Source organism: Giraffa tippelskirchi, chromosome 9, assembly GCF_054371585.1.
Source record: "Giraffa tippelskirchi isolate mGirTip1 chromosome 9, T2T-mGirTip1v1.2.pri, whole genome shotgun sequence".
Lineage (NCBI taxonomy): Eukaryota > Metazoa > Chordata > Mammalia > Artiodactyla > Giraffidae > Giraffa > Giraffa tippelskirchi.
In genome coordinates, this window is record NC_137283.1 from 104,129,748 (window position 1) to 104,144,636 (window position 14,889).

Below are 14,889 nucleotides of genomic sequence, written 5' to 3' on the forward strand. Positions count from 1 at the left end.
ACCAAATAACGTTGGTCCTAATGGGCTTCAGAACCAAGTTGCTCTTTGAAGCAAATTCTTGATATGCCTTGCTTTTTCCTTAATTAAGATTCAGAAAATATTTGAGTGTGTATCCAAACATTATGAAAAATGTAAACACAGATTTGGACTTGTGGAATTTAATACATGAATGTGTCCAACTAAGTCTTCAGGCTCTGACCATCAGAGGAACGGCCTGTTCTGTGACGAGTGTATGCCTGCCTTTGGAATTCACAACACATTCCAGGAAAATCATATCCTAACTAGTTTGGTTGTTTACGCCAAAGAGGGCATTTTTGCACCTCATTTTTCAACTCTAGTTTGTTTATATTGAGACAAAACATTCTCACACAGGAAGACACTAGACACTCTTTCTCAGTGGAGGGAGCATTCTCTTTTCGGGGTCAGGAACTTTATGTCTGCAAAGTTAATTATCACGAGACTATAATCCAGGCCTTCAGGCTCCATGTCTGTGTCTCTGACCTTTGCCAAGGGCACAGTGCCACCAGACATACCACAAGATATGCAAAGGACAGAGTCTAACTTGAATAGCCTTGTTAACTTGTTTTCTGGTGCTGATGTGAAGAGTCTCATCATAAATCATTTTGATGCATTTGAGAGATCTCAATTCAAAAGGTGAAATCATCTAGTATCAAAAATATTACCTAATTAATGGCCACACCTTAAATTCTTTCATTGGGACCTGTGAACATTTAACCTTTCACATTTAGGCAAGATCTAAGCGAGACATTGGACCAGGTTCATCAGTTTTGTAGTCTTATAAGCTTTGACAAATCAAAAATATTATTTCTGATTTATAGCTTACCTTTAGGTAATATCTAATATCATGGCAATTGGATGGGTTTAATCAATTACAAAAGTGTGATGATTCAAAAGAATTATTCTGAGTCTATAGCTTAGTTCTTGGTGGCTTTCACTAACTGACCACCTAGACCTTTGTTGTTCAATGTGGCAGTTCTAGCCATATGTGGGCTATAGAGCACTTGAAATGTGGCTCATCAGAACTGAGATATACTATAAGTATAGAATACACAGGAGATTTTATAGACTTCATTGATATTTTGATTTTGAACAGTTATATAAAAATCTATCCTAATCTATAACACCTGTTAACTTAATATTTGTGGCCTATATTCTAGTTCTATTGGACAGTGCCATTCTTGATGTTTTGGAAGTAAACATCATGGAGAGAGACACTCATATACTTTGTACACTTATACTTCCTTTGAGGTATTCCAGAAGCAGCACTAATATACACAAAACCCCTGTGAAGAGGGTAGGAAGTACCTTTTCCTAACATTTCAAAAAAAAAAAATAAGTTCAAAGAATGTTGTCATTATGACTATGATTCATAAATCAGAAAAAGTTTGAGTTCACGCTTCAGAGAGTAAAACATTCAGGGTCAGCTGTTTCATGTGTTACTAACTCTTCTTTGGGTCCAGTTTGAAAACAAAAATCTTGGGGCAAGGGTGAAGAGTGCTGTGGACTTGGGAAGGTATGTATAGGTGATAATTTTTACAAAATACCTAACGGACAGTAGGTCCTTAACAAATGTTTGCTCAATCAAGAAAAAAGGGCTTGTGAACTTAGATTAAAAGCCTCCTGTTGCCAAATTACAATTGGCTGTACTGAGGGCCATGGCGCAATATAACAATTCAACATCTCCTTGCAGTAACAATGGTTCCCATTTTACAATGGCATGGCTAGGCTAGGTCCAATGGCAGCCACAGAGTATGGATTCACTGGGCAAACATCAAAGATGAGGAGTCCAGGAAATAGTAATGGGTGTAGAGTTCTGAGACACTAGAGAAGATGGGAGATCAGAGATTGGATGACATCAAGAAAGCATTCAAAATGCATTCTGTGACAAGGATTCAAAAGGGCTGGAAATGAGGCTTTAAGCAGATGAACTGCAAGTTAATGGAAGAGCCACTTGCAGAGGTCAATGTAGGCACAGCATCTTGAACCTGACGGAAGAGTAGGTGCCATGAGCTGAGCTCTGGGAGGCAAAGCCTGGCTCAGCCAGGGTCCTCTGGTCCACTTCTTGGCTGAGCAGTTACTGGTTCAGGGTCATGTGCAGGTTTGAATGTCCCAATGCCAATAGGAGCTGACATCACTTGATGGCAGATAGGATGAGAGAGAAGCTGAACTTAGGTTCTGACAAACTCTCTACTGGTTCAGAGTTGTACCATCCAAGATGTAAGCCAGGCTGCTTTAGTTGCTCAGCTGTGGTTCTGGTTTGGAGGGAAAGGGCCAGAAGTGAGGGGCTTTGATACTCTCGTGACTCTTCTCACCGCTGATTAAGAGACCAAAATTCTCCTTTTTCCGTATTATTAGATACTCAGCACAGGCTACTAGGTGATCCAGATGTGTGGTTGCATGGCAAGTATTGTCAGTTGCTCAGTCATGTCCAACTCTTTTGTGACCCCATGGATTGTAGCCTGACAGGCTCCTCTGTCCATTGGATTTCCTAGGCAAGAATACTGGAGTGAGTTGCCATTTCCTCCTCCATGGAATCTTCCCAACTCAGGGACTGAACCTTTGTCTCTTGCATTGGTAGGCAGGTTCTTTACCACTGAGCCATCTGGGAAGCTCTAGATGTGTGGTTAAATACTCTTTTTTTTCTTTTGGCTCTTGGCTACTTGGAGGAACAGAAACAAAAGAAGATATTTGGCTTGTTTTATCATATGCAAGGACTATCTGCTTTTACTATAAACAATTATCAAATAAGCTTAATTGAAATGATCTTGCCTCAAAATAACTGTAGGATAATAAATTTGAAAGCTATTTTATTTAACTTTGATACTGTAATATCTAGATAATATCCAACAGACCAATGTTTTTATGGATCTTATCCTGTGATCCTAAACTGGATTGAAATAATGACTTTGATCTCTTATTGATTTTTTCTTCCAGTTTTATTGAGATATAGTTGATAAACAGCACTGTATAAGTTTAAGGTACGCTGTTGTTTAGTCACTCAGTTATGTCCAACACTTTACAATCCCATGGACTGGACTACAACACACCAGGTTTCCCTGTCCTTCACCATCTCCCGGAGCTTGCTCAAACTCATGTACATTGAGTCGGTGATGCTGTACAACCACCTCGTCCTCTATCATTCCCTTCTCCTGCCTTCAGTCTTTCCCAGCATCAGGGTCTTTTCTAATGATTAGGCTCTTCACATCAGGTGGTCAAAGTATTGGAACTTCAGCCTCAGCAACAGTCCCTCCAATGAATATTCAGGATTGATTTCCTTTAGGTTGACTGGTTTGATCTCCTTGCAGTTCAAGGGACTCTCAAGAGTCTTCTCCAACACCACAGTTCAAAAACACCAGTTCTTTGGTGCTCAGCATTCTCTCTGGTCCAACTGTCACTTCCATACATGGCTACTGGAAAAACCATAGCTTTGACTATATGGACCTTTGTCTGCAAAGTAATGTCACTGTTTTTTTAATATACCATCTAGTTTTGTCATAGCTTTTCTTCAAGGAGCAAACATTTTTAGATTTCATGGCTTCAGTCACTGTCCACAGTGATTTTGGAGCCCAAGAAAATAAAGTCTGTCACCGTTTCCATTGTTTCCCCCTCTATGTGCCATGAAGTGATGGAACCAGATGCCATGATCTTAGCTTTTTGAGTGTTGAGTGTTAAGCCAGTTTTTTCACTCTTCTCTTTCACTGTCGTCAAGAATCTCTTTAGTTCCTCTTCACTTTCTGCCATAAGGGTGGTGTCATCTGCTTATTTGAGGTTATTGATATGTATTCCTGCAATCTTAATTCCAATTTGTGCTTCATCCAGCCTGGCATTTCACATGATGTACTCTGCATAGGAGTTAAATAAGCAGGGTGACAATATACAGCCTTGATGTACTCCTTTCCCAATTTGGAACCAGTCCTTTGTTCCATGTCCACTTCTAACTGTTGGTTTTTGATCTTCATACAGGTTTCACAGGAGGGAGGTAAGGTGGTCTGGTATTCTCATCTCCTTCAGAATTTCCCTCAGTTGTTTGTGATCCACACAAAGGCTTCTGGCATAGTCAATGAAGCAGAAGTAGATGTTTTTCTGAAATTCTCTTGCTTTTTCTATGATCCAGTGGATGTTGGCAATTTGATCTCTGGTTCCTCTGCCTTTTCTAAATAGAGCTTGAGCATCTGGAAGTTCTCGGTTCATGTACTGCTAAAGTCTCACCTGGAGAATTTTGAGCACTACTTTGCCAGCATGTGAGATGAGTGCAATTGTGCAGTAGTTTGAGCATTCTTTGGCATTGACCTTCTTTGGGATCATGATGAAAACTGACCTCTTCCTGTCCTGTGGCCACTGTTAAGTTTTCCAAATTTGCTGACATATTGAGTGCAGCACTTCAACAACATCATCTTTTAGGATTTGAAATAGCTCAGCTGGAATTCCATCACCTCCACTAGCTGTGTTCATAGTGATGCCTCCTAAGACCCACTTGACTTCTCACTCCAAGATGTCTAGTTCTAGGTAAGTGGTCACACCATCATGGTTATCTGGATTATTAAGATCTTTTTGTATAGTTCTTCTGTGTATTCTTGCCACTTCTTCTTAATCTCTTCTGTTTCTGTGAGGACCATACCACTTCTGTCCTTTATTGTAATTGTCTTTGCATGAAATTTTCCCTTGGTATCTCTAATTTTCTTGAAGAGATCTCTAGTTTTCCCATTCTATTTTTTTCCCTCTATTTCTTTGCATTGTTCACTTAGGAAAGCTTTCTTATCTCTCCTTGCTATTCTTTGGAACTCTGCATTCTGATGGGTATAACTTTTGGCTTTTGCTTCTCTTCTTTTCTCAGCTATTCGTTAGGCCTCCTCAGACAACCATTTTGCCTTTTTTTGCATTTCTTTTTTGGGGATCGTTTTGATCACCACCTCCTGTATAATATTATGAGCCTCTGTCCAAAGTTCTTCAGACTATCTGAAGAACTCTGTCTATCAGATCTAATCCCTTTAATCTATTCGTCACTTCCACTGTATAATCATGAGGTATTTGATTTAGGTCATACTTGAATGACCTAGTGGTTTTCCCTACTTTAAGTATATGTACGGTATAATCATGATGATTTACATACATCATGATTATCACAGTAAGTTTAGTAAACATCCATCATCTCATATAGAAATAAAATTATCTTATAATGAGAATTCTTAGGATATACTCTTAATAAGTTTCATATATAATATATGTAATGTTAATTATATTTATCATGTTGTACATTGTATCCCTGAACTTTCCCAGTGGCCCAGTGGTAAAGAATCTGCCTGCAATGCAGCGGTCACAGGAGATGCAGGTTTGATCTGGGTCAGGAAGATTCCCTGTAGAAGGGCATGGTAGCCCATTCCAGTATTCTTTCCTGGAGAATCCCATGGACAGAGGAGTCTGGCAGGCTACAGTCCATAGGGTCACAAAGAGTTGGACACGACTGAAGTGACTTAGCACACGCATGCACATACACACATTGTATCCCGAATACTTGTGTATCTTAAAAATGAAAGTTTATACCCTTCGGTGCCTTACTGATTTTGACTAAATGGCAAAATTAACAGTTTAAGCAGTAGTTGTTTAAGAGATGTGATCACCTTGTTGCTCTGTGGGAACACATGGGGTCTTTATGCCATTCTTATTGATTTGAAATCGAATTTGTGACTCATATTAGTCTAACAACTGCTCTGGGACCATCATTAATGATTTAGTAATGGAGTTCAAATCAGAAGCACAACTTTTTTTTTCTTCAGGAATCTGAATTACACCTTCCTCCTAAATAATTTCCATGTAGACTTGTTCTTTGTTAAAAAGACAGACTTGTCCTACTTCATTACTAGAAATGTGACAAATTATAAAAATAGATACAGATCTGAGATTCTGCCACAATTTTCCTCAGTACTGAATTTATATCAAAATGGACATCTTCAAATTTTTGGTTATGGAACATCTGAACAAGCACAAATACTTCTACAACCCATAATTGCCAGTTTGGACCATAAAAAATGTATGGCTTTTTGTGGATTAAAGACTTAGATTTCAACACTGACTCTCCCCAACCTCCACTGCAAAATACAGCAGTCTTATAAATACAACATAAATCCACATGCACTATAATTATTGTGGTCAATTATGCTAAACCAAGCACATAGTTTTTCCTCAAACATTTTCATAAGCAAGGAAAAAATTGCCTTCACAACTCATTTTTAGAGATGGGCTAACAAGTTCGGGTCATTTGAGAGCTGACTCACTTTTTTTTTTTTTGTCTCCACATTTAAGCCATGTTCACATTTAGAGGAACCTAACTAAACTAGCTTTCTATTACCTTGATTGGGACCAGACGAAAAGAGACCAAAAACAGTTCAGGGTTTTTACATCCTGAGGATATCTTTATAATAAGTAGACCCTTTGTAGTTTATGACCAGATACCTTCTAATATAATGTAATTTTTTTAAAAACAGCTTTGAGGGACTATAATTTACATACCATAACACTCATCTATTGTAAGTATACAATCTAAATATTTTTAGTAAGTTTATAGAACAGTATAAACATTACCATATTTCAGTTTTAGAACATTTCGTTACTCCTCAAAGTTCCCTGTGTCCATTGACAGCTCACCTGTTTCTACTTCCAATTCCAGACAACCACTCACTTGTGTTCTCTCCATAAATCTGCTTTTTCTAGACATCTCACATAGGTAAATTACATAGTCATTTATGCCTCTTGTGTCTGACTTCTTTTTGGGGGACTCATGTATGTTATAGCATGTATCAGTTGTACCATCCTTTGATTGTTGAATAACACACCACATTAAAAAAAAATCCATTTACTAGTTGATGGACACTTATGTTTTTGTCCAGTTTTTGGCCATTCTGAATAGTGCTGCTATCAACATTCACTTATATATATTTGAATGGACATATGTTTTCGTTTGTCTTCCATGAATTCCAAAAAACTGACTCACTTTGCTCTATAGTATGTTTGTACTTAAATGTTTAAGAAACTATCAAACATTTTCCCAGTATGTGACAAGTTACATCCCCACGAACAATACATCCCCACTTGATATTTTCTGTATTTTGATTGTAGATTCTGATAGATGTAGAGTGGCATGTCATTGTGGTTTTAATTTGCATTTTGCAACAAACAGTGTTTAACATCTTTCATGTGCTTAATCAATCATTTATATATCTTCTTTGGTGACATGACTTAACGTTTTTGCCCATTTGTAAATTAGAGTACCTGTCTTTTTATTATTAAGATGTAAGTGTTCTTTATATATGTTGGATACAGGTCCTTTATCAGACCAGTTTTATTCTGGTCTGTGGCTTGCCTTTTTATTTTCAAGCTCACTTGAGACAGTGAAGACAAGAAAAGATACAAATTCTGAACCATCCAGGCATGGAAATGCTGCTTTTAACCTTCATTTTTTCCCCTAAATGGTAGCTAGCAAACAGGTAGTCACGTACATGTGGCTTTGCAGGCAACTTAGAGACCATGGCCTGGACCTGGAGTGGTCAACTCTTTGGCCATGATATTTGTCAGGCTGTCTAAGCAATGTCTCCATGTGCTATGGCATGCTTAGGAGATAGTCAAGAGGAAGGAAAATTGAGAAGAGGCAAGAAGGGGGCAGGAAAATAGAAACTGCTATGGAGAAGAGAGAACAAGGATAGTCATTGGCAGAAGCACAGTATGAGGAGCCTTCCTCTGTATCCTGACACTCTGTAAGAGTGTCAGGACCAGCCCATACTGTTCACTACTGTAAGACTTAGGACCTAACAGAATGCTTATCATTTAGTTGGCATTCTCTAGTGTGTGTATCAGTCACTTAGTCGTGTCTGACTCTTTGCAACCCCATGAACTGTAGCCTGCCAGTCTTCTCTGTCCATGGAATTCTTTAGGCAAGAATACTGGAGTGGGTTGCCCTTTTCTCCTCCAGGGGATCTTCTCAACCCAGGGATCAAACCCGGGTTTCCTGCACTGAAGACAGATTCCTTACTGTCTGAGCCACCAGGGAAGCCCTGCCATTCCTTAAGTGTTTTAGAAATATGACTTACTAAAAGAAGGCTATCCATTAATTCAAAAAATGTTTTTGATGGATGTGATATCCTAGCCATGGTGTGAGGTCTTGGCCTCTGCCCTCAAGAGATACATAGAATATTTGGGAGGAGAAACATAATCAAATTATTAAAAGGAAAGCAGTTAAGTTCTGTAATAGACAGATGAACAAAATGCTATGAAACAGTAGAAGAAGCTACTTGTGTTGTCTCAGGGCTTGGTGAAGAGTTCATAGAGAGCATGGCACTTGAATTGGGAAGGCTATTGAAAGCATTGTGGAAAGAGTCATTTGAGAAGGGATGAGAATGGCATGGTAGCTAGAGATACAGCACATGGATAGAAAACATTGGGCACACATGTGGGACTTTCAGGTCAGGCTAGCTGCTGCTACTGCTGCTAAGTCGCTTCAGTCGTGTCCGACTCTGTGCGACCCCATAGACGGCAGCCCACCAGGCTCCCCCATCCCTGGGATTCTCCAGGCAAGAATACTGGAGTGGGTTGCCATTTTCTTCTCCAATGCATGAAAGTGAAAAGTGAAAGTGAAGTCGCTCAGTCATGTCCAACTCCTAGTGATCCCATGGACTGCAGCCTATCAGGCTCCTCCATCCATGGGATTTGCCAGGCAAGAGTACTGGAGTGGGGTGCCATTGCCTTCTCTGGGTCAGGCTAAAGGTTTGTATTATAGCCTGGGGCACATGAAAAGCAATAGGGGTCCCTGTAAGTTCACCCTCTGCCATGCTGTTAGAGAAATTTTCTTTAAAATGCAAGTTTTATGATGTTAATACCCCTTGTAAGCCATAAAGCCACCCAACCATCACATGGTATTATGAAATATGAACTTCCATAGATAGACACCAGCATGAAAGTCCTATTGTGGAACCATCAGTTCACACAGGTCATTGAACTTCTATGCTGGCCAAAGCTCCACCTCCTGATTTCCATGCCCTGGTATAATCCCCTCCTATACCATATTATTGATCTGTGTGACCAGTGGAATACAGAGGGAGTGATGATATGTCACTTCTAAGGCTACATCATAAAACACATTGTGGTTCTGTCTTGGATGATTTGCTCTGGGAGAGCCAGTCACCATGTTGTAGGACACTCAAGTGGCCTATGGATTTCCCCAGGTAGTTAGGAATCTTAGTTGTCAGCAATCATATGAGTGATTAATCTTGGAGCCAGACTGTCCAACCCAAGTCATGTCTTCAGATGGTTGTGGCCCCAGCTGACCTCTTGAGTGCAACCTTACGAGAGGTTCTAAGTCAGAGCCACCAATTTCTAGACCCACAGAAATTTTGAGATAGTAAATGTTTAAGTCATTAAATTTTATGATAATTTCTTAGAGCAGTTGATAATAATATAGTCATCAATCATATAAAGTCAGAGTTAGAAGAAATACTAGAGATTAAGTAAGGCAGGCACTGATAATTGGGTTCAACATTTCCAACGAAGTTTGAAGGGATTTGTGGAGTCCTCCTCCACCTGCACTGAACAGATTGAAACCTCCTTACTATCCCTGATTTCAGGAGATACAGTGCTTGGTCCAACCTTGCCTGTCTAATTAATGATAAGAACTCCATTTCCTGACCACAAGTCAGACTTTTACCACTATATTGTGCTAACGTCCAAGAAAATAAATTAAGTTAGTTAGCCTCTTTAGTTTATACGGGTTACCCACCCATTTGCTGAAGATTAGTCATTGAACTTGTTAAGAAGTATTCATCTAGGAAGAAAATATTATACAGCTAAAGAAAGTGGGAGGCAGTTTGAATGCTAATTGTGGTAGCTGAATAATGGCCCCCAAAGATATGTAGGTCGTAATCCCTGGAATCTAGGAAAGTTGCCTTATGTGGCAAAAGAGATTTTGCAGATGGAATTAAATTTGGTTCAGTCACTCAGTCGTGTCCGACTCTTTGTGACCCCATGGACTGCAGCATGCCAGGCCTCCCTGTCCATCACCAACTACCGGAGCTTAATCAAACTCATGTCCATTGAGTGGGTGATGCCATCTAACCATATCATCCTCTGTTGTCCATTTCTCTTCCCGCCCTCAATCCTTCCCAGCATTAGGGTCTTTTCCAATGAGTCATCTCTTCGCATGAGGTGACCAGAGTAGTGGAGTTTCAGCTTCAGCATCAGTCCTTCCAATGAATATTCAGGACTGATTTCCTTTAGGATGGACTGGTTGGATCTCCTTGCAGTCCAAGGGACTCTCAGGAGTCTTTTCCAACACTACAGTTCAAAAGCATCCATTTTTCGGTGCTTAGCTTTCTTTATAGTCCAAATCTCACATCCATACATGACTACTGGAAAAACCATAGCCTTGACTACACGGACCTTTGTTGGCAAAGTAATGTCTCTGCTTTTTAATATGCTGTCAAGGTCGGTCATAACTTTCCTTTCAAAGAGTAAGCGTCTTTTAATTTCATGGCTGCAGTTACAATCTGCAGTGATTTTGGAGCCCCCAAAAATAAAGTCTACCACTGTTTCGACTGTTTCCCCATCTATTTCCCATGAAGTGATGGGACCAGATGCCATGATCTTAGTTTTCTGAATGTTGGGCTTTAAGCCAACTTTTTCACTCTCCTCTTTCACTTTCATCAAGAGGCCCTTTAGTTCTTCTTCACTTTCTGCCATAAGGGTGGTGTCATCTGCATATCTGAAGTTATTGATGTTTCTCCTGGCAATCTTGATTCTAGCTTGTGCTTCATCCAGCCCAGCGTTTCTCATGATGTACTCTGCATATAAGTTAAATAAGCAGGGTGACAATATATAGTCTTGACGTACTCCTTTCCCTATTTGGAACCAGTCTGTTGTTCCATGTCCACTTCTAACTGTTACTTCCTGAGCTGCGTACAGATTTTTCAAGAAGCAGGTCAGGTGATCTGGTATTCCCATCTCTTTCAGAATTTTCCACAATTTGTGGTGATCCACACGGTATACAGGTCAGGAAGTAACAGTTAGAATTGGACGTGGAATAACAGACTGGTTCCAAATAGGAAAAGGAGTACTTCAAAACTGTATATTGTCACCCTGCTTATTTAACTTATATGCAGAGTACATCATGAGAAACGTTGGACTGGATGAAGCACAAGCTAGAATCAAGATTGCCGAGAGAAATATCAATAACCTCAAATATGCAGATGACACCACCCTTATGGCAGAAAGTGAAGAAGAACTAAAAGGCCTCTTGATGAAAGTGAAAGAGGAGAGTGAAAAAGTTGGCTTAAAGCCCAACATTCAGAAAACTAAGATCATGGCATCTGGTCCCATCACTTCATGGGAAATAGATGGGGAAACAGTCGAAACAGTGTCAGACTTTATTTTTTTGCACTCCAAAAGCACTGCTGATGATAATTGCAGCCATGAAATTAAAAGACGCTCACTCCTTGGAAGGAAGGTTATGACCAACCTAGATAGCATATTTAAAAGCAGAGACATTACTTTGCCAACCAAGGTCCATCTATTCAAGGCTATGGTTTTTCCAGTAGTCATGTATGGATGTGAGAGTTGGACTATGAAGAAAGCTGAGCGCCAAAGAATTGATGCTTTTGAAGTGTAGTGTTGGAGAAGACTCCTGAGAGTCCCTTGGACTGCAAGGAGATCCAACCAGTCCATCCTAAAGGAGATCAATCCTGGGTGTTCATTGGAAGGACTGATGTTGAAGCTGAAACTCCAATACTTTGGTCACCTCATGCGAAGAGTTGTCTCATTGGAAAAGACCCTAACGCTGGGAAGGATTGAGGGCAGGAGGAGAAGGGGACAACAGAGGATGAGACGGTTGGATGGCATCACCAACTCGATGGACATGGGTTTGGGTAAACTCCGGTAGTTGGTGATGGACAGGGAGGCCTGGTGTGCTGCGATTCATGGAGTTGCAAAGAGTCGGGCATGACTGAATGACTGAACTGAACTGAACTGACACAGTTAAAGGCTTTTGCATAGTCAATAAAGCAGAAATAGATGTTTTTCTGGAACTCTCTTGCTTTTTCTAGGATTCATCGGATGTTGGCAATTTGATTTCTTGTTCCTCTGCCTTTTCTAAAACCAGCTTGAACATCTGGAAGTTCACAGTTCATGTACTGTTGAAGCCTGGCTTGGAAAATTTTGAGCATTACTTTGTTAGCTTGTGAGATGACTGCAATTGTGTTGTAGCTTGAGCATTCTTTGGCATTGCCTCTCTTTGGGATTGGAATGAAAACTGACGTTTCCCAGTCCTGTGGCCACTGCTGAGTTTTCCAAATTTGCTGGCGTATTGAGTGCAGCATTTTCACAGCATCATCTTTTAGTATTTGAAATAGCTCAACTGGAATTCCATCACCTCCATTAACTTTTTTCGTAGTGATGCTTCCTAAGGCCCATTGACTTCGCATTCCAGGCTGTCTGGCTCTAGGTGAGTGATCATACCATCATGATCATCTGGGTCATGAAGATCTTTCTTGCATAGTTCTTCTGTGTATTCTTGCCACCTCTTCTTAATATCTTCTGCTTCTGTAAGGTCCTTACCATTTCTGTCCTTTATTGAGCCCATCTTTCCATGAAATTAGGAATTAAATTAGGGATCGTAAACCGCGGAGATTATCCTGGATTATCCAGGTAGGACCTAAATGTGTGCACAAGTGTTCTCTTAAGAGGAAGTCAGAAAGTGATTTGATAAAGAAGAGGAGAAGGCAATGTGATGTGAAAGAGGGAGAAAAAAGACAATGTGATTCAGGGCCATGAACCAACGTAATGAGGACAGCATCAATTCTAAAATAGATGAAGATTTTCCCCCTGAACCTCCAGAAGGAGCCAGCCTTGCTGACCCTTTGATATTAGCCCACTGAGGCTGATTTTATGATTCTGACCTCCAGAACTGTGAAAGAATAAATTTGCGTTATTTTAAGCCACCAAGTTTGTTATAATTTTTTGCAACTGCCATAGGAAACTAATACATTAATCTTAGCTTCATCATGTCCTATTTCTGTTAGTTTATGTGAGACAATTTTTCTAAGACTCTGTCTTCTCATCTGTAAAATGGGAACAATAAATTGTCTATTTCAAAGGTTTGTTGTTAGATTGAATGAGATCATTCATGCAAAATGCTCAGCATTGGACTTGGCACCTGGAAAGTTCTTTATAAACCTGGCTATTGGTTTAATTTGGTTTAGACAGGAAAACTGCAACATTAAAAAAAAATTATTGAAGTATAGTTCATTTGCAATGTTATTAGTTTCTGCTGTACATCAAAGTGGCTCAAGATATACATATTCTTTTTCATATTCTTTCCTGTTATGATTTGTCACAGGATATTGAATATAGTTCCTTGTGCCATACAGTGGGACCTTGTTGTTTATCCATCCTGTATATGATAGTTCGCCTCTGCTAATCCCAAACTTCCAATCCTTCCCTCCCCTCCTCGCCTCACTTGGCAACTGCAAGTCTGTTCTCTGTATCTGTGAGTCTGTTTCTGTTTCACAGATAAGTTCATTTGTGTCATTTTAGATTCCACATATAAGTGATATTATATGATATTTATCTTTCTGACCTACTTCACTTAGTATGATAATCTCTAGGTCCATCCATATTGCTGCAAATAGCATTGTTTCATTCTTTTTTTATGATCGAGTAATACTCCATTGTATGTCACATTTTCTTTATCCATTCATCTGTTAATGGACATTTAGGTTGCTTTCATGTCCTGGCTGTTGTAAACAGTGCTGCAGTGAACATTAGAGTGCATTATCTTTTTGGTTTTCTCCACATATATTCCAGGAATGGAATTGCCAAATGATATGGTAGTTTCTGTTGCTTTTCAAATTATAAAAGCTGCAACATTTTTTGTCTCCTTTTGAAAACTCAAGAAACATACTAAATAGTCTTGGAATATAGAAAAGATTGAATATTTATTAACTATTCTATTGTTACTGGCTTCCCTGGTGACTCAAATGGTAAAGAATCTGCCTGCAATATAGGAGACCCGGGTTCAATCCCTTGGTAGGGAGATCCCTTGGAGAAGGAAATGACAACCCACTCCAGTATTCTTGCCTGGAGAATTTCATAGACAGAGTTGCCTGGCAGGCTACAGTCCAAGGGATCACAAAGAGTCGACACAGTTGACAGACTAACTTTCACTTTCATCCTATTGTTACTATTCTATCAGGAGACTAAAGTCTGTTTACTTCACCCTCTCCAACTGTTCTTTCTCAAGGGTGTTGACTGCAAGATGAGAAAATAGCACATAGATGGAATGACTGGAAAATAAACCATGAATGAGAGCTCTAACAAGGGTTTTGGAAAGGTTTCTCTGTTTATTACCTGTTTTCAGAGAACACCACACACACAACAGGTGAAAAGTTATCCTATTTATAAAGATCTCCAGAGAGGGAGTGTCTGCAAGTTTTCTTAGTAATTTCCCTTGGTACATATGAAGACTGCTCTTGATTTACAATGACTGCACTGACGGCTGTACTTCTCTACAAAAATAAATTCTCCTCTACAAACAAAAAATAAAGAATGATTTTATTTTTGAAAGCTGCTTGATATATAATGATGCCTTAGAGAGTCTACTATCAAAGCAGCCATGCCTTAGTTACCTGGTCATGTGTCTTGTGCAGCTTCAGGACCGCTGAAAGTGTGGAGCAGCCTAGATATATGAGCCTTTCCTCTCCTTATTCTGGAATAAATTTCAAAATTTCAATGTTAAAAAAATGTGTAGTCATCATATTTACTTATATTATTCATCCCTGCAACTCAGTTTTCTGGAGGTGCTTGTGTTTCAGATTTCTACTGATTTAGTCTTTG